At 60.2% G+C, this 19,768-nt stretch overlaps 1 long non-coding RNA gene across 2 annotated transcripts; it reads right to left on the bottom strand.

The window, feature by feature from the left end:
* Positions 1-8,377: 8,377 nt before the first annotated feature.
* Positions 8,378-19,057, bottom strand: LOC118148554 (uncharacterized). Of its 2 annotated transcripts, none has more exons than XR_013528059.1 (2): positions 18,983-19,057; positions 8,378-9,776 (listed from the first exon to the last, which is right to left on the bottom strand). It is a non-coding gene; the product is annotated as an uncharacterized LOC118148554 (long non-coding RNA). The 2 variants fall into 2 exon arrangements; XR_013528060.1 differs by lacking the exon at positions 18,983-19,057 and adding an exon at positions 14,555-14,652.
* Positions 19,058-19,768: the final 711 nt, after the last annotated feature.

Here is a 19,768-nt window from a genome sequence, read left to right as displayed (position 1 = left end):
GTGGGTCCCTGCACGGCCGGGGCCTTATAGGCACGGGCTGGGCGGGGATGGGCAGCCTGCCAGCCCGCGGGATCCGCAGGGCTCTGTGCAAGCATCAGCCTGGGACCGGCACCCGCCCCACCCTGCCTGGCCCACGCCCACCAGCCTGGCTGTCGCCGGGTGCTGTGCCCGCTGCCTCCCCAGGCAGGGGTCTGCCCCACAGCAGGCCCAGTGGTTCCTTCCTGGGCCTGCTGTTCCTGCTTGGCCCAGCCCCCTCTGCCACTCGCCTGTGCTGGGCAGCACCCAGCTGTGGTGTGGAGGGACCCACAGAGACTTGCCTTGCCCCTGCCCTGGCCAGGCTGATGGTGAGTGGGAGCGGGAGATGGAGGTCAGCCCTGGGCCCAGCCTCCTGCCACCGCTGCCACATGGCTGATGAACAGGCACCAACAGGGCCTGGCCAGGGCAGGGGGCAAGGCAGGGAGGATGGTCCTAGGCTGGGCTGATTCTCAGGCTCTGGGGAGCACCATGGGCCCTGGGGCCAGTCAGGCCTGGGCTGGAGACCGACCCTCTGGTGCTTCCTCCCCCATCTCTCCCTTGCTGAGCCCCACATCATGGATACTGTGGATTCTGGCGAGTGAGGAGAATGCTCCTGGCCGCGCTCTCCCTGACAGTCCCGGGACCTGGAGGACCTGCCCACAGGACGGGCTGTCTAGTAGTGCCTTTGGAAACCAGGAGGGGTGCAGGCAGGAGCCCCTGGGGCAGCCCACATTTGCATCTGGTGCCTGGCTGCTGGCTGGTGCCAGGCTTCTTCGAGTGAAGTTTCGCCAAGGCAGGTGACCCAGATGACTATGCCCCCACCCAGAGAGAGGAGGTCTCCTGCAGCTCCAAGTCCCTGTGTCCAAGGGGTGCAGTGAGAGGCATGGGTGGCTTGGGGGAAGGTGCTTCCAGGGGCCTTGGGAAGCAGAGCTCAGGGCTTAGTGGCAGGGTGGTGACTCGGTGGGCATGGCAGGTGGGAGGGTGACTCACTGTGGCCAGGGGCATGAGAGCTGCTGGAAGAACAGGTTTGGGATTCCTGTTGGGCCTGGTGGCACTGGAGGGTCCAGGATGTCAGGTGGCCTGAGAGTGGGGTCTGAGAGTAGGGCACGGGGGAGTGGGCTCCCCACGCCTGGGCCTAGAGGAGGAGGGCCCTGCACATCTAGCTCAGCCCCGTGGGACGCCTCAGGCGTCACTGTGGCTGGGTTCCTGCCAGGCATGGAAGCCACAGCGGGTTTCAGTTCTGGGGGAGGAAGGCCTCCGCCCTGGTGGGGCTACTCAGGAGGATGAGCTGCCCATGCCAGGTGGTCCTAGCAAAAGCATGAACAGCGGCCCGAGGCACAGTTCACCCTCAGGAAGCATGAACAGCGGCCCCACGCACGGTTCACCCTCAGGAAGCATGAACAGCGGCCCCACGCATGGTTTACTTTCAGGAGAAAGTGAGTGATTCTGATGTCAGGAGCCCTTGGACAGCTTGGAGCTTATGGGGACAGTACAGTCAGGGAGGGCTTCTTGTAGGCAGTGACCTGACTTGAGCTTCGGAGCCAGGGGTTGGAATGGGGAGAGGAGCCATTGTGGTCCCTCATGCCAGTCCTCGCCCAGTGCCTGTTTGCTGGTGAGGAAATGAAGGTCAGAGAGTGCCAGGCAGGTACGGGCATGTCCCTGAGTAGGGCAGAACCTGGTGGGTCTCAGGCACTTCTCAGTCTCACGGCCGGCCCTTCCTCTCCTCCCTCTTCCGTCCTCTAGCACCTGGGCCCTCTCCCCACTCCGCTCCTCTCACTCCTTGGAGCCAGGGTCCTGGGCCTGGTGGCTGGTACCATCAGGCTGTTGGCAGGAACTACACCTGAGATTGGCAATGAAGGAGCCTGGGGCAGGGAAAACCACCGGCCCGGCCCCTCCCCTCAGCCCTGCTGGCTTCGTTTTGAACCCAGAAGCCCGGCACGGGAACAAGCTCGGTGTGGGGACAAGCCCAGGTCTCTGGAGCAGAAGTTCCTTGCCCATGACCCTTCCCCCAGCTTCTGCCCCTTCTACCTCGTGCTGGGCTCCTAGGATCACGCAAGGGTGTGGCGGCCCAAAGAGGGAAGCGCCTGGCTCAGGGCGGCACAGCCCGCTACTCCAGCCTTCCAGGAGAGCAGCCCCGGGCCCTGTCCTGGCTGAGTGGGTACCCCTTAGACAAGGCAGGGTCCTGGGCTGGAGGAGCTGGGAAGCACCAGGGCACAGGGAGGGGCTTCTTCAGCCTCAGGCTGTCACCTGGGCAAGCAGGAGTCCCAGCCACACCCCAGGGGCTCCAAAATGCATCCCTCTGCCTTGAGGCACTTCATTCATTCATTCATTCATCCATTTAGCAACTTTTTATAAGGACCAGACATATGCAAGGCACTCGTGGTGTAATGGAGGCCAAGATAGGAGAGGGACGGGGCCAGCTCCCAGGCCCCCAGACCAGTGGGGAGTGGGAGCAGACCCTTGCTGACTCTGTGGGACCCACAGCAGGGTGTGACGAGGTGGAGGCTGAGGGTCTGGGGCTGAGAGGCCGAGGGAGGACCAACCTGGGTGCAGCTGTCTGAGCAGGGACCTGAAGGGTGTGTGGCCATCCCCTGGTGAGCAGGTGGCTGTTGGGCAAGGGCTTGGGGGCCCGGGTGCCAGGCCCCTTCTCTGCCTCTTTCCCCAGAATGGGGGCAGGTGGTTGCCTGGAGCCGAGTAGCTGAGTGGTGTGGTGTCTTTCTAGAGACTTCCCTGCTCCTCTCAGCCACTCACTTGCACAGATGGAGCCTCAGACAGCAAAGGCCCAGCCTTGCCCAGCATCACCCTGCCAGTGCGAGCCACAGCTGGGCCAGGCTTCTGGGCCTGAGCCCTTCCCCATCACACCCAGGCCACCCCAGCCCTCCCCCAGTGCCAGAATCACCTTTACACAGTTCCAGGCACAGCCCCTTCCACCTGCTTCCCAGGCCACGCTTGGCCCTACCCCAGTCTTAGGTCAGCCCCTGGGACCCTGGCTACCAGCCACCCCTCCAGGGTACAGCTAGTGTCCATGGACCAGGCCACAAGCCAGGGCTGGAGTCCAGCTCTGCCCCTCCACACAGGCCCCTTGTCCTTGCTGGGCCTCTCTTTCCTGCACCGCCAGGGTGGCAATCCAGGGAGCAGTTTTGTGCCTGGAGAAACCCTTCCCTGCCTTGGGGCACAGCCTGTTCCCAGCAAGGGTTGGACTGGGGTCGTGGTTCCTAAGGCTCAGAGAAACAAACCTGTTCTCAGGCGTGGCTGGTGGTGCCCACAGCTGGTGGTGCCCACGGGCAGGGCTGGTGCCTTCCCTGGGAGAGACATGTCAGCACCTAGGGCCAGCAAGGCCCCTGCAGGGCACTGGCATTCAAGGGGCTAGGCAAGGGTGCCCAGTGCTGAAGTCTGAGTGATGACGGAGAATCCCTCAGGGTGTGAACTGTGTCAGGCCTCAGGTGCGGGGGAGCTTGCAGAGGGCTGTAGCCATGGAGCCACGGAGCTCAAACAGCCTTGGGGGCCTCAGGACCCCAAAACTGCATGCCCTTAGCCGGGGCTAGCAGAACACAGAACCCTAGAATTGCAGAACCCAAGGAACCTGGGTGAGAATCAGGTGTCCTGGACGGGGGTTATTTTCACACAGTAGGACATGCTTCCACCGGGGTTCTAGGGAAGGATAGAGCGTTTGTGTTTAATGCTCAACTCCTGGGTTCTCCCCTCTGCTGGACCACAAGTCAGTCACCTTCCTGTTGTGGCCTGGAGCTTGTGGCTGCCAACCCTTAGCTCCATGAGGTGGGTTCAAGGCTGGTGAACACAGGGCCCACCTCGCTTTCCTCCCTCACTCCCCTGCCTTCATTTGCTCCCAGTACCTACCTATTCATCCATCCTCTATCATCCAGCCATCCATCCATCCATCCTCCACCCATCTGTCCACTCCTTCTCCACTCACTCATCCACTCTTTTGTCTATTCTCCATCCTCTATTCATCCCTCATCCATCAATCAGTCTACCATCTGCTCATCCATCCATTCTCCATCCACTCATCACCCATCCTCCATCCACCCAGTCATCCATCCATCAATCTACCATTTTTCTACCCACCCATCCATCCACTCATCTATCCATCCATCATCCATCCATCCACTCATCCATCCACCTTCTATCCATCCATTCTTCATTCATCCTTCATCCACCCATCCTCCATCCTTCATCCATTCATCCACATCCATCCTCCATTTTTCTATCTACTCATCCATTCATCCATCCACTCATCTATCCACCCTTCATCCATCAATTCTTTATCTATCCACCCTCCATCCTCCATCCATCCACCCTTCATACATCCGTCCTTTATCTATCCACCCTCCATCCTCCATCCATCCATCCTTTATTTATCCACCCTCCATCCTTCATCCATCCACCCTTCATCCATCCATCCTTTATCTATCCACCCTTCATTCTCCATCCATCCACCCTTCATCCATCCATCCTTTATCTATTCACCCTCCATCCTTCCTTCATCCATCCATCCTCCATCTTCCATTCATCCAGTCTCCATCCATCCATCCTTTATCTATCCACCCTCCATCCTCCATCCATCCACCCTTCATCCATCCATCCTTTATCTATCCACCCTCCATCCTTCATCCATCCATCCATCCATCCATCCATCCTCCATCTTCCATTCATCCAGTCTCCATCCATCCATCTACTCATCCATCTTCCTTTCATCCCTCATCCACCCTCCATCCATCCACCCACTGACCCATCCATCCTTTATGCATTCATCCTCCATCCATCTATGTATCCATCCATCCATTCATTCTGCCATCTATCCATCCTGCACCCTCTGGGCACGTGGGTCAGACCTTTGACCACCTAGGGAGACACGGGATGAATTTAGTGCTGATGGCACAATGTGATCTTTCCCTTAGCCATAAGGAAAATCCCCAAGATACTGAGCTCGTCCTTCCAGAGGGTCTACTGGTAAGTGGTTGCTTCACTCCTGCTCTCCTGTCCTCAGGACGGGCATCCTTCTTCTTACTCTGCCTGTGGTCCTCCTTTGCCCTGAGGGAGTTCCTATCCCACCAAGGGACTCTCCACCATGAGTCAGTGCAGACTTGCTCCAAGGGAAGTCCCAGCAGGACCTTGACTGGCCTTCAGCGCTTCTTGGGCAATGTCCCCAGATCAATGTTCCCAGCAGTGAGCACTGCCCTTATACCACTTGCGTCCTCCAGGAGTTAGTTACAATGCCATCTCTCTGCCTCTCTCCCTGCTCTTCCTTTTCTATTCATCCACACCTGCGCCTGACAAAACAGTAATTCTCACAGGCCGCGGAGTCCACCCTGGCAAGGGTTCCGAGGCCTTCAGGTCTGCAGTGGGTCAGTGGCAGCTCTGGGGATGGCAACACCCAGCCTGTAGACACATGTTTTTACAGATCAGAGGATCACTTGGGGGGCCAGAGGTGACTTTGGGGGACATCACTGATCTTAGATATCATTGGTCCTGGCCCTAAGAAGGAAAGAAGTGTCTTCCGTGCACTGCATGCCCTGCTGTCGGTCTGCCGCTGGCACCGGCACCTCCACAGGGTGCGTGAGCTGTCTCCACATGACCTGGGTGGAGGGGGCTTGCTTATGCTCCTCCTGGGATCAGGTGGCAGCTAGCTTTGAGGCTGGAATGGCCCAGCATGGCTGTTCCCTGCTGAGCCCGGAGGCCCTGAGGACCCCACATGGATGCTGGGTCTTGGGCAGGGGCCTGGGGCGGGCTGTCCTTGCAGGAGATGCACATGTTGTTGCAGTCCTCACTGGGTACCAGATCAGACTTCCCAGGGAGGGAGGAGAGGCACATGCCAGGGAACTCACTAGGATCCTAGGGGCTTAAGGGACCAAGAGGGTGTTATGTAAGACGGGAAGCAGCAGGTCCTTGGGGAGCAGGACATACTGGCTGGAACGAACATGGAGGCCCAGGTGCCCCAGAGCCCATGCAGCTGTGCCCAGAACAGAGGAGCAGCTCTGACCACCAGCCCAGGTCTCCAGGAGCCAGGTCGGCATGAAAGAGACCTGAGAAAGCCCCACCCACCTTCACTCCAGAGCTGGCCCTGCTGACAGCAGGTCTAACCACAGGGCTCGCCCTGGTTCCACTGTCCGCACGTCCCAGCCTGAGCCATGCAGAGCCTGGTGGCCTCTCGTCCCTGATCCCCACCTCCCCCGGGCATTTCAGGGATAACTCCTTCCAACCCAGCCTGCCCACCTCTCCCCCAAACTGCTTCTCCTCAAACTGGCAGCAGCCATGCACGGCCCCCAGAGCCTGCATCTCCACCCGCCCTCTTCCCTTCACTGGTGGCAGTCCACCCTGCCTCCTCCCGGCTGGGGGCTGTGCCTGCCTCCCCCGCCCCTGTGCCCGTCAGTCCCCACTCCTTACCCTGCACTTGGATTGGATGCAGTCCCTCCCCTGGTGACCCTTTGGTGCTCCTGGCACTCTCAGCCTCCCCGTCCCGCTCCTGGGCCCTGACTGGGCTGGCTCTGCCAATCCCAGGGGCCAGGCACCCCCTTCCCTCCCTGTGTTTCCTGGTCTCCTCTTGGCCATCAAGCCCTTTCCTACCTCCAGGCCTTTGCACGTTGTCCCCATTGTGGGAGACACTGGTGCCTTCCAGAGGGTCCCAGCCCCACCCCTGAGCCTGTCCCTCCTGCCCTCCTGCCTCCCTCTCGCCTCAGCCAGTTGCTGCGGCCCATGTGAGCTCGTCACTTTGCCTGCTGTGCCCAGTCTCACCTGCCTCAAGGGCAGGGACGGTCTGTCACAGTGGCATCTGAGAACCATGATACATGGTGTGAAGGAGGTGCCCTCCAGAGCTGGTGACTGAATGGCGGGGGAGCAGGAACGCCCAGGCGTCCCGCCGAGCACTTGCCAACCCAGGAACGGGGCTGGGGGCCCACAGCCCTCAGTGCCCCAGCTCTTCCCCTGTGGCGAGGGGCTATGGACAGCTTTGTGTGGAAACAGCTCCTTGCCGTGCCCAGCTCCTGCACACAGAAGCTCCTGCACACAGAAGCTCCTGCAGGCAGAGGCTGTGAGCTGCTGGGTGGCATCAGATGCAGGTTCTGTTGGGACTTGCAAGGGTGGGGCCTGCCCTGAGGGGTGAGCCTGAGTCAGGCTTCCTGGGAAGGTTCCTCAGGAAGGAGTCTGGATTATTCCTACCTTCCTTGGGAAAAGAAAACTCCAGCTTTGCTCTCAGGCTGGCTGAGAGCACCTGACCCCACACCAGCCTCCCCAGATCCCTGGAGCCCAGCAGACGGGGCCCTGTGTGAGGCTGTGCCGGGGAGTCCGAGGGAACCCTGACAGCCTGGCTGCTGGGGGTTCGCTCCGCTCCACTCAACCCGCTCGGCCCTCTGTTGGCCTCCAGGCATCTCAAGGTGCGATGAGAGGAGAGAAGCCCGGCAAGGAGAAAGGAGCTTCTCCGCGGACCCGGCTGCCTGCTGCTGGGTGTTTGGGGGCCCTGCGCCTGCCGCAGCGCTTCTCCAGCACCAGCTCAGGAGACCAGTGGCAGGTTGGGTGGGGGCCATCAGGGTGTTTGGGGCACTCAGATGGGGCAGCAGCCCCAGAGGCTGAGAGAAAGCGCTGGGCAGGCCGGGGGCACTGCTGGGAGCCTTCTCTCTGTAGCAAGAGTCCAGCGGCAGGAGGCAGCCCTGGGCCAGGGCAGCTGGGGGAACATCCCGCCAAGCTCACTGCCTGGAGGCCTGGCAGGTACGGAGGGTAGAGGCCGAGGGACGCACCTGCCAGGAATCAGGCCTGCACACCTGCCCGCTCAGATTCCCACAGCCATGGAGGGAGGCTCCCAGCCAGTACCACGGCTCCTGGCTCAGGCACCTGGGCCATGGCAGCCGGCTCTGCCAGGCAGGAGGCCTCTACCACTCACTGGGCCTGGCAACTTGTGCCCATCACCTGGGGAAGGGAGGTGAGGGATAAAGAAGTCGGGGAAGGGAAAAGACATCTCTTCCTGGCTTCCAAGCTTGAAAAGGCAGAACAGCGGGGCAAGGACTCCAGACCTGGAAAGAGGAGGCCCCTGGGCCAGGGAAGGGCCCTCAGGCCAAGGGAACAGAGAAGCCCTGAGAGCACCGTGGGTGCCAGGACCTGGGGGGCTTCCTGAGGAAGGGCCCTGCGTCTGTGCCCATAGCCACATGCTGAGCAGGGTGTGGCTCTGGCCTTGCCACCCTGGAATAGCCCTGGGAGGAGACATGACCTTGAGAAGCCTGTCCAGGGTGGCGGAAGAGTCCTGTGCCCCCACCGGAGACAGAGGACTGGGGGTGTGTGGGGCGCCCTGCAGGGCTGAGGGCCAAGTGCGCAGGATCCCGGCCTCTGGTGGGGTTGCATAGACAAGGGACACCGAGGCTCAGAAGGGCTCCCCAGAGGACCCCAGGCAACCCCCGACTCAAGACTGACTGCACATGTGTTTCTGCCTTTATGGTTGAGTAGGGCTCAGGGGGGACTCAGGATTCCCAGGTAACAAACCAGAAGCATTTCTCCCACACCTGGGCCTGAGCACCAAGAATTCTACCCTCCCCTCTGTAAAGCGCCCCCTGCCTGCCTACCCCTTTCCCAGGCGCAGCTGGCTAGGGATGAGGAACATGCCCTGGACCAGGCACTCTGAGAGTGAGAACAGACAGAACTGGCAGCTTTATTCTGGGGGGGCACTGCAGGGGTCCCTGCCTGGAGGGCCAGGATGAGCCCCCCATGCCCAGTGAGAATGGACACCCCCAATTCCAGTGCCTGACACTGAGCCCCAAGGTGACTCACCTCCCCACAGTGGACAACCAGCGGACCATTTAAAAGGCCATTGTTCACCTGGATGGGGCTGAGAAGGGTCCCTGGGGTGGGGACACTGACCAGCAGACTGAGCCCCCAGTGGCAGGTCCCTCTTCAGGGTACCTGCTGCAAGGACACCCTGGGCAGGTTTGTGACGGATGGAGGGATGGAGGGAGGGAGGAAGGGAAAGAGGGAGGGAGGGAGGGAGGGGTGGGGGATCTGGGCAGCTGGTGGAGAGGAGAGAGTCAGAGGGAGGCAAGCCTAAACCCCTGAGCCATGTCCTTTCTTCCAGGGCCACTGTGGGCAGAAGAGGAGGCCGAGGGGTGTGACATGCACAGAGCTCTGTCAGGCCAGGCATGGGAGAGGAGGAGAAATCCCCAGCTCCAGCCCCTCAGCCCCTAGCCTCTGAAATTGTTATAGACGGTGTTGGAGAGAACTGGGAGGCTCTTCCCACTTGTGGCTGGCCAGGGTTCCCAGGACCCCAGCAAAGGGCCGAGGGGCTCCTGCAGGTGTGGGTCTTGGAGCGGGCATCTCCTTTGGGGCACCCACCAGCGATTCCCTGAGGCAGGGGTGGAGCTCCCTCACCAGGGCCAGAGCCCATGGGGGAGGGATCCTTTATCTCTCCCCAGGGCCAGGGAAGGGCTAGGTGTGGCCTGGGCAAGGGAGGGAAGGGCGTGGCCGATGAGACGGGGACCCTGCTGCCTCGGGTGGGGTGTGTGGGAGCTGGCAAGGCTGCAGGGGCCATGTGGAGAACTCCAGGCCAGGGCCTCAGCAGGGCACCCGGAGCAGGGCCCACAGCAGGCTGGCTGCGGTGCTGGTCCACAGGGCCCCGGGGCTGCCCCCCAGGCCTGAGGCTGAGCTTCGGTTGCACTGGCTGCCCTGGCAGCAGGACACCGAGAGGGCGCGGCCATCGGAGGACACGGTGCTGTTGGGGCACGTCGGGGAGCAGGACTTCATGACCAGGATGCCGCCGGGGCTGGCTGTGGAGAGAGGAGGAGCTCTGTGGATGCCCTGCGTCATGGGCCAGCTGCCCGGTCCCGGGGAGCCCGAAGCTTGGGACCCATCGGCACCACCGGCACGGCCTGCACTGGGAGGCCCCTGCCCATGGGGCTTGGGGTGGCGGCTTGGAGGAGCGGGTTTGAGAGAGCCTTCTGCTGTGGGCGAGGTCCTTCCTCTGGCCTAAGGGGACCTGTCTCCCCTCAGACCAGGCTCCTCCATGACATCTGGGGCAACTGGGTGGCTCCTCCCTCCCCAGTGTCTCATTCCAGAACTTCAGGGAGCCCAGGTCCCGCTGTGGTCCAAGTCGGAAAATGGTGGGGGATGAGGATGGTGCAGGCTGCTCAGCTGCATGGAAAACCTCATGTCCCAGAGGGAAAGGGAGGCAGGGTCTTCGGGTCCTTGGGAAGTGGGTGAGGAGGAGGGGGCAGGTTCTGCAGGGGTCCTGGGGAGCAGGTGAGGGGGAGCGGGCAGGGTCTTTGGAGGTCCTGGGGAGAGAGTGAGGGGGAGCAGGCAGGGTCTTTGGAGGTCCTGGGGAGCTAGTGAGGGGGAGCGGGCAGGGTCTTTGGAGGTCCTGGGGAGAGAGTGAGGGGGAGCAGGCAGGGTCTTCAGGGGTCCTGAGGAGCAGGTGAGGGGGAGCGGGCAGGGTCTTTGGAGGTCCTGGGGAGCGAGTGAGGGGGAGCAGGCAGGGTCTTTGGAGGTCCTGGGGAGCTAGTGAGGGGGAGCAGGCAGGGTCTGCAGGGGTCCTGGGGAGCGAGTGAGGGGGAGCAGGCAGGGTCTTTGGAGGTCCTGGGGAGCAAGTGAGGGGGAGCAGGCAGGGTCTTTGGAGGTCTTGGGGAGCTAGTGAGGGGGAGCAGGCAGGGTCTGCAGGGGTCCTGGGGAGCGAGTGAGGGGAGCACGCTCTCCATCTCAGGCAGCACTGCTGTTGGTGCGAGACTCCCTGGCTTCTGCGCCCCCTCTATGGGGGCCACTTAGAGTCCTGCAGCCTTGGGTAAAGGGGCGATGCTCTCTGAACCCGCACTGCTCAGAACATTCTGGAAGCTGTGACCCTGACCCAACAGGCTTCTTGTTGAAAGCTGGGCCAGAAACAGTGGAGTGGGGACAGAGGCTGCTCTCTGGAGAGGCTGGCTGGGTCTGCGTCTCCGCTTCCTCATCTGCCGTGGTTATGGGTTAAAGGAATGAATTCCAGACTAGCGTTGAGAGCAGTGGGCTGCACGGCCAGTGCCAAACACGCAGTAGTCAGAGCTGCGTGTAGCTGGTGGCAGGGTTTAGCGCACGTTCTGTCCAGCCCTTTCCTGGCCCTGGCAAAGCAGAGTCAGAGCCGCTGCCAGGTCTGGAGGAAAGGAAGCTGCTCCTGGACTGAAGAGAGCATCAGAGGCGCAGGGATCCACCGAGGGACCCTGTACCTCTTGCCCAGCATTCAGTTCTTCCATTAAGTCCCACAGTCACTGAACCTACACTCCGTTCTCAAGTGAGGGGCTTCGTCTTAATGGGTAAAATGGAGCAGAGGCAGCGTCAGCTGGCCCCGTCTCTGAGTAATTGCTGGGGAGACCTGGGGCGGGCTGAGCCACCAGTCACTGGCCAGATGGTTTGGAGAGAGAAGGCGCGCCCGACTCCAGGCAGAGGGAAGCCACGGCAGAGCATGGGCCCTGGGCTCCCACTTCCTCGCATGCAAAATGGGGACATTCAGCTGGGCTGCTGGGGAGCGACTCAGAAGTCAGACCCAACCACTCGGGGCCTGGGCTCTGCAGGGTCAGTAGTGGCACCCAGTAGTGTTGCACCCAGGGGCCCTTCCTCCTTTGCCCTGGGACCCTCATGGGGCCAGGCAGTCCCTCTCCTCCTCCCATGGAGTCACTCCAGCAGGCAGTCACAGGAGTCAATGGCTGAAGTCACTGTGGTGGGCTCAGGGGCACCTGGGGGTTCCTCTGCCCACCCCTGCCTGGATGCGCATCTGCCAGAGGCCTTTAGACCCTGATACATGCTCAGGACGCCTTCTGTCCATGCTGCCATCCCTGGCAGAACTGACATATGGGGTGGGTAGCCGGGAGGACAGCATGTTACCCCGTGTCAGGCTTGGCTGTGACTCCTGAGGGCCCTGGAGGACGGGCCCTGGGGATCTCTGTCAGGAAATGCTGCCCAGCCAGACAGACAGATGGATAGACAGAAGCAGGCACAGTGAGGGGCCAGCTGGAGGAGGGGCGGGGCGGGGACAGCACCCTGGGGAGTATGAGAGGACAGAGGGCGCACCCTGCCTCCGTGTAAGACCTGAGTCTTCCAGCAAGGGGCGTCCCAGGGAGGAGTACCTGGCCCCTCTCCAGCTGGCTTTGCCTGCTGCCTGGTGGGCTGTTTTCTGACCACTCCCTGCAGCCGGCCCTTCATGGGGCAAGGCTCCAGCCTCCCTGCTCCTGCCTGGTACCCACTGCAGTGTGGGGCCCCCATGAGGTACTTGGTGGGCAGCTGTCGGGGGTGGAGGCGAGAGAAGCTTCTCACCATGCCAGCCCCTGTGTCAGGTGTGGCCAGAGTGGGGTGGAGGTGTCCCCAAGCCTTTGAGAACAACAGTGTCTCAGGCCAGGCCATGCGCCTTGGCACCCAGGGCAGGATGCTGTGTCTCCCCATAAAATGGGTGGCTCCAAGTGCAACATGGAGGGGACTTTGTCGTGACTGGGATCTGTGGGAAACTAGCCCAGAGGATGGGTCCCCAGGGCCACACAGGGAGGCTGCCTAACAGCCCTGCCCGGCAAAGAACAGGGAGCCTGGGGAGCCGAACAAGAACCAAACAGCCAGCATTTATGGACTAGAGACCCCACAGCCATGATCCCGAGGGCTACAGAGACCACCAGCAGGGAGATCCCTCATCCTCTTCCCAGACATGGACCCCGAGGTTCAGGAACGATGCCTCCAGGATCTCCCAGGTCATAATCTGACCCCATCAGTCCGCCCCTCCACCATCTCCCCAGCCTCTATCCTTCCCAGGGAAAGGACCTTCCTCAGTTCAGGGTCCCCTCATCACTGGCCCCACTGGCCTTCCCAGCTTCATACTTTCAGGGTCTCCCCACCCCACTGCCCTTCCCAGCTTCACACTCTCAGGATCTCCCCACCCCACTGCCCTTCCCAGCTTCACACTCCCAGGGTTCCCACCCCACTGCCCTTCCCAGCTTCACACTCTCAGGGTCTCCCCACCCCACTGCCTTTCCCAGCTTCACACTCTCAGGGTCCCCCCACCCCACTGCCTTTCCCAGCTTCACACTCCCAGGGTCCCCCCACCCCACTTCCCTTCCCACCTTCACACTCTCAGGGTCTCCCCCACCCCACTGCCCTTTCCCAGCTTCATACTCTCAGGGTCCCCCCACCCCACTGCCCTTCCCAGCTTCATACTCTCAGGGTCACCCCACCCCACTGCCCTTCCCAGCTTCACACTCTCAGGGTCTCCCCCACCCCACTGCCCTTCCCAGCTTCACACTCTCAGGGTCTCCCCCACCCCACTGCCCTTCCCAGCTTCACACTCTCAGGGTCCCCCCACCCCACTGCCCTTCCCAGCTTCACACTCTCAGGGTCTCCCCCACCCCACTGCCCTTTCCAGGTTCACACTCTCAGGGTCTCCCCCACACCACTGCCCTTCCCAACTTCACACTCTCAGGGTCTCCCCCACCCCACTGCCCTTCCCAGCTTCACACTCTCAGGGTCCCCCCACCCCACTGCCTTTCCCAGCTTCACACTCTCAGCGTCCCCCCATCCAACAGCCTTTCCCAGCTTCACACCCTCAGGGTCCCCCACGCCACTGCCCTTCCCAGGTTCACACTCTCAGTGTCCCCCCATTCCACTGCCCTTCCCAGCTTCACACTCTCAGGGTCTCCCCCACCCCACTGCCTTTCCCAGCTTCACACCCTCAGGGTCCCCCCATCCCACTGCCTTTCCCAGCTTCAGACTCTTAGGGTTTCCTCCCACCCCAGGGTCCCCCCACCCCACTGCCTTTCCCAGCTTCACACTCTCAGGTCCCCCCACCTCACTGCCCTTCTCAGCTTCACACTCTCAGGGTTTCCCCCACCCCACTGCCCTTTTCAGCTTCACAATCTCAGGGTCTCCCTACCCCACTGCCCTTCCCAGCTTCACACTCTCAGGGTCTCCGCTGCCTCTGCACAGGGCCTCCTCACCTCTCACCCTCCCCTGGTCCTCAGGATTCAGATATGACCCCCAGGTCCTCCAGCCTGTGAATGCTGACCCTGCCTGTCACTGTCACTGCCCTACATGTGAGCTCTGGGACCCCGCTCAGCCTGCAGCTCGGAAGAACCAGACTTGAAGAAGGGTCCACGGGAGGCCAGAGGAAAGAAAGGGTGTGTTGTCAGGAGGGCAAGCTCCAGGCTCAGCTAGAGGCACCCAGGGCAGAGGCTGGCTAAGAGACCCAGGGGGCACCTCCCAGGAGCAGTGCGTCCTCCAGGCTTTAGCATACACGCCAACTGCTCTCTCCTGCCCTGATGTTTTAAACAGGCACCCTGTGCTTTAACCTATAAAGCCCCTTCTTGGCCCTGCTCTGACAATACTGCTGGGGAGCCACAGGGCTTCCTCTAACACCCTTGAAAGACACGGTGATGAATGTAGATGCATTAGCTGTGGCCACTGACAGCCTGCAGGGTGTGGACGCTGCAGGATCCCTTTGGGAGGGCAGTGGTGTCCCAGGGGCTGGACCAGGGCAGGGCAGGTGTGCCCAGGTGGGGAGGTGCCCGGTGGGGCAGGGCTGGTGGGCAGGCCTGGCCCGGGTACTCACTGGCCCGTGTGATCACACAGTACTTGTCAGTCGGGGCGCACTCCACCAGAGACTCGCAGTGCTCGTGGCCGCAGCACACGTGGCAGTGCAGGGCCTGGGCTAGGGGAGGAAGCACAGGCCCGTCAGTCTGCGCCTGGGGCTGGGGCCGAGCACCAGGCTCCCGGCCCACCCAGCTTTGCCCCCTGAGCCTCCTCCATCCTCCCTCCAGGGGAGCATCCGATCCCCTGGGATGGGCCAAAGGGCTAGGGATTTCGTAGTGGACCATTCTGCCTTTTCTTGTCCTGTGTGTGTGAATGTCAGGCTGTCAGCATGAGAGAGGGGTATGTGTGGGGCAGGTGTAGGCTGCCCCAGGTCTTATGAAGATTCTTCCCAGCCCCTTTTCTTCCCACAGCTTCCCTAGCACCTATAAACTCAGTACACATCTGCCTCCCTTCCCTCTGAAGCTGTCACTGGAAAGAGGACTGGGATGCTGCAGAATGTAGTGGAACCACATCAGCTAAACCAGGAGACAAGACGGATGGATGAAGGAGTGAGTGGATGGGTAGAAGTATGGATAGATGGATGGGTGGATAGAAGAGGGGATGGCTGGGGGAATTGTGGATGGGGGGGTGGAAGGGTGGATGGGTGTATACATAGGTATAGTGGATGGATTAATGGGTGGATGGATGGATAGGTGGATAGATGGATGGAGGGATGAATGAATGAATGGGTAGATGGATGGGTGGATGAGTGGATGGAAGAGTGGATAGATGAGTAAGTGGGTAGGTGGATAGATTGGTGGATGGATGAATGAATGAATGGGTAGATGGATGGCTGGATGAGTGGATGGAAGTGTGGATAGATGAGTTAAATGGGTAGGTGGATGGGTGGATGAGTGGATGGAAGGGTGGATAGATAAGTGGGTAGGCAGATTGGTGGATGGATGGGTGGATGAATGAATGAATGGGTAGATGGATGGTGGATGAGTGGATGGAAGGGTGGATAGATGAGTGAATGGGTGAATGGATGGGTGGATGGATGGGTGGATGAATGAATGAATGGGTAGATGGATGGATGGATGAGTGGATGGAAGGGTGGGTAGATGAGTGAATGGGTAAGTGGATGAGTGGATGGATGGGTGGGTGGATGGAAGGGTGAATGGGTGGGTAGAAGGGTGAATGAGAGGGTGGGTGAATGGATGGGTGAGCGGGTGGGTGGATAGGTAGGTGGGTGGAATAATGGATGGTGGGTGAATGCATGGGTGGATAGATGGAAGGGTGAATGAGTGGGTGGGTGGAGGAAGGGTGGATTGGTGGGTGAGTGGATGGAAGAGTATGGATGGATGGATGGGAGGCTGGATGGGTGGGTGGATGGGTCAGTGGGTGAATGGATGGATGGCTGGATGGGTGGGTGGGTAGGTGGGTGGATTTAAGGGTGGATGGATGGATGAAAGGATGGAAGGATGGATGGATGGATGGATGGGTAGGTGGGTGGGTGAGTGGATGGATGGATGGAAGGAAGGATGGATGGATGGATGGATGGATGGATGGATGGATGGTTGGGTGGATGGATGGATGGATGGATGGTTGGGTAGGTGAGTGGATGGTTCGGTACGTCATTTGGTGGATGGATGGATGGATGGAGGGAGGGAAGGATGGATGGATGGATGGAGGAAGGGAAGGATGGATGGATGGAGGGAGGGAAAAATGGATGGATGGATGGATGGATGGGTGGGTGGGTGGGTGGATGGGTGAATGGATGGATGGTTGGGTAGGTGGGTGGATGGATGGAAGGAAGGAAGGATGGATGGATGGATGGATGGATGGATGGATGGATGGATGGATGGAAGGATGGATGGATGGTTGAGTAGAGGGATGGATGGATGGTTGGGTGGGTGGATGGATGGGTGGGTGGATGAATGGAAGGAAGGAAGGAAGGAAGGATGGATGGATGGATGGATGGATGGATGAGTGGGTGGATGGAAGGATGCATGGGTAGAGTGGCAAATGGTTAACAGAAGAAGGGATGAGGCAGCATGATGCATACAAGGAGGAGTGACTTCAGAGATGACCTGTGTTATACTTCCTACTGTCCCCATCTTCTGTCTGAATCAGTGACCTCACCTACCGGATGGGAGTAATAACAGCCCATTATTGGGCTTTTTGGAGGATTAAATGATGAAATGCACAAAACATTGCCCCCTGCCGCACCCTTCTTTACTGGGGTGAAGGACTGCAGGAAGCTCCAGGCAGGGAAGCCAGAGGCCACGGGGTTGCCTTACCCAGGGCAGGTGTGGCTCTGAGGACTTCACATACAGTAGGTGTGTGAGGGCTGTTGAGAGGGCTATCTGCCTGAAGTCTGCTGGTGATGCCCACACCCAGCCATGTGGGGATCTGCAGCCAGACCCTGGGCCAAGCTGCAAGTGGGAGGAATGTGGGTGGGCTGTGTTCCTGGCTGGCATCTGTGTGTTGTGTGGTTACCCCCAGCTTACAACAACATTAAGGACTGGGTCCATGGGCTCCATGGGCAGGGCTGACAGAAGTACCATCACGTCACATGGCCCTGAGTGGAAGAAGGGCAAGGTACAACGGATGCCCTGGGGAGACACCTGGCCAGGAGGGAACGCAGTTTTGATAGAGGGCAGGGAGATCTGGGAAGGCTTCCTGGAGTGGGTGGCCCCATAGGTACATGGATGGATGGATTTCTATTTGTATTCTGAGGAGAGACATTTGAGAAGGTGCAGCAGGAAAGAGGGACAGCCAGATTGTTCAGGGTGTGAGGCCCCAGGAGCTGTGACAGGGGGTGACAGTGGGTGGAGAAGCCAGAAATACCACATCCTGATGTGGAGGCTGTGCTGCCTGGAAAGGCATATTTGAGCCTTTTGTGCTAGGACTTAGGGGTAGAGACAGTGAGAAAGGTGCCCTGTAGGGAGTGTCCTGTAGGTGAGTCCTGTAGGGGTGTCCTGTACGGGTGCCCTGTAGGAGTGTCCTGTAGGGGTGCCCTGTAGGGGTGTCCTGTAGGAGTGTCCTGTAGGGGTGTGCTGTAAGGGTGTCCTGTAGGGGTGTCCTGTAGGGGCGCTCTGTAGGGAATGTCCTATAGATGTGTCCTTTAGGGGTCGTCCTGTAGATGGGTACTTTAGCGGGTGTTCTGTAGGAATGTCTTTTAGGGATGTTCTGTAGGGGTGTATTTTAGGGATGTTCTGTAGGGGTTTATTTTAGGGGTGTTCTGTAGGGGTGTCTTTTAGAGGTGTTCTGTATGGGTTTTCTGCAGGGGTGCCCTGTAGGCTTCCTGTAGGGGATCCTGATAGGGACATCCTGTAGCAGTTCCCTGGGCAAAGCACCCTGCTCTGACCTCAGAGCAGCTGCCCACTGAGTGGGGTGATGGCATCTTCCACACACACAGCGATATCCGTGTGCTCGCGGTCTGACCCTGACTGACCATTCTTGCTCCCCCCGCCTGCAGCTGGGTTCCTGGTGCCAATGGGGCTGGGAAAGACTCCTGGGTTCCTCTGAACAAGGACTTTACATGACCGCCACTTCTCTGCAGGGACCTTGACAGTCCCCACACCCTCGGGCTGTGATGGGAAAGAAGGGGTCTCCTCATTCAATCCTGGGAGCGATGACCAGCTCCCATCACGTGCTGTCTGAGCAACATGATCATATGGGCCAAACTCCCAGAAAAGCTGAGCCCCGAGAACACAGGTGTCCCAGGCCGGTGTCCCCACATCCTGACTCAGCACCCCGGGCCCCTTCTCTCCAAGGCTGTGCCCTGACATAGGTGCTGAAGGTACCTGAGCAGGGCACTCAAGCTTGGGCAGTCAGACCTGGACTCCTGCCCTTTCCTGATGCCCCACCATCTGTCTTTCCAGCCTTCCCACTGCAGGTCCCTCCTCAAGTGGGGGCTGCTCCCCAAGGTGCCCCCTCTTCCTTCCACCCTCCCCCCATGCTCAGGGGAAGCTGATGGGGCTAATTATCCCTAGATGATAATTATTTGGCTGATAATCACATGCTCTGTCACCTCCCACCCACACCCCAACTCTTCCTGGCCCCATTTCAGGCCCTAAAGCCAGGTCATCAAGGTCAGGGTACAGTGGGGCTAGAAGCAGAGTGAACTAGCCCTGATATTCCTAAGACTCGCCCTTTTGAGCACTGAGAATCCAGCATCTCAAGAATTCCCCTCTGTCTTGGGAAGAGGGGGCAGTCAGTCACCCCGGCTGGAACCCAGGACCAGCTCCCGGGCTTTCCCCACAGAAAGACACCCGAAGCTGTGCCGATAAGAAGCCTCCAAGCCTGGCAAAGAGGCTCCATGAAGGGTTTCCCCCAACTCCCTGCAGCCCCTAGTCCAGGCTTGTGATCCTGGGTAGAGCTTGCCTGCCAGCGCCCAGTCCCTTGGTGCCCAGCCCAGGAGTCACCTCTCCCTGTCCCTCCCATGGTGTGGCCAGCGTCTTACCCAGGGCAGCACACAGGGCAGCCAGAAGCAGCAGCGCCAGGAGGAGCCTCATTGCAGGGTTATCCACCAGGGACTGGGAGCCACCGTGCCAGGGCGCCTTTATATGATGGCTGAGGTCTGAGCCAGACCTGGTAATTTAGCTGGAAGGTACACTGGGGAGAGCAGGCCAGCCTGACTCATGCCCCTGGGCCTCCCTCTGCCCCACTTCCAGGACTCTCAGAAGGTACCCGTGCCCCCTCCCCACCCCGCTGCTGTACCTGGGTCCTGAGCCTCTGGCCCCTATTCCCTGCAGCTTGGGCCTTGTCCTGGAAGTTCTCAGAGGGCCATGGTTCTCCCTCTGCAACCTGGGGGGACAGGCAGGGCACTTCTGACTATGTACAGCCCCCTCCCCACAGCCTGGGGGGACAGGCAGGGTGCTTCTGAGTATGTGCACCCCCTTCCTCACAGCCTGGGGGGCTGCACAGAGGGCTTGAGTATGTACAGCCCCCTCCCCACAGCTGGAGGACTGCCGAGAGAGCTTCTGAGTATGTGCACCCCCTCCCCGCTGTGCTTGCCCTTGCACCAGGGTCAGCAGGGCCACCAGACCCATTCTGATGGGGAAACCAAGGCACTGGAGGCTGGAAGCTGGCTGGGGCCAGTGCTGCTTCATCTTTAGTGTGCACACGAGTCGTCTAGGATCCGGCTGAAATGCTGCCTGTGGATGCCTGGGTGGGGCCTGGAACCATGCATTGCTGGCAAGCTCCTGGGGGTGGGGTTGTCTGTCTAGGGTAGGCTTAGTTTGGGCCA

Source organism: Callithrix jacchus, chromosome 16, assembly GCF_049354715.1.
Source record: "Callithrix jacchus isolate 240 chromosome 16, calJac240_pri, whole genome shotgun sequence".
Lineage (NCBI taxonomy): Eukaryota > Metazoa > Chordata > Mammalia > Primates > Cebidae > Callithrix > Callithrix jacchus.
This window is presented reverse-complemented; position numbering and strand designations above follow the sequence as displayed.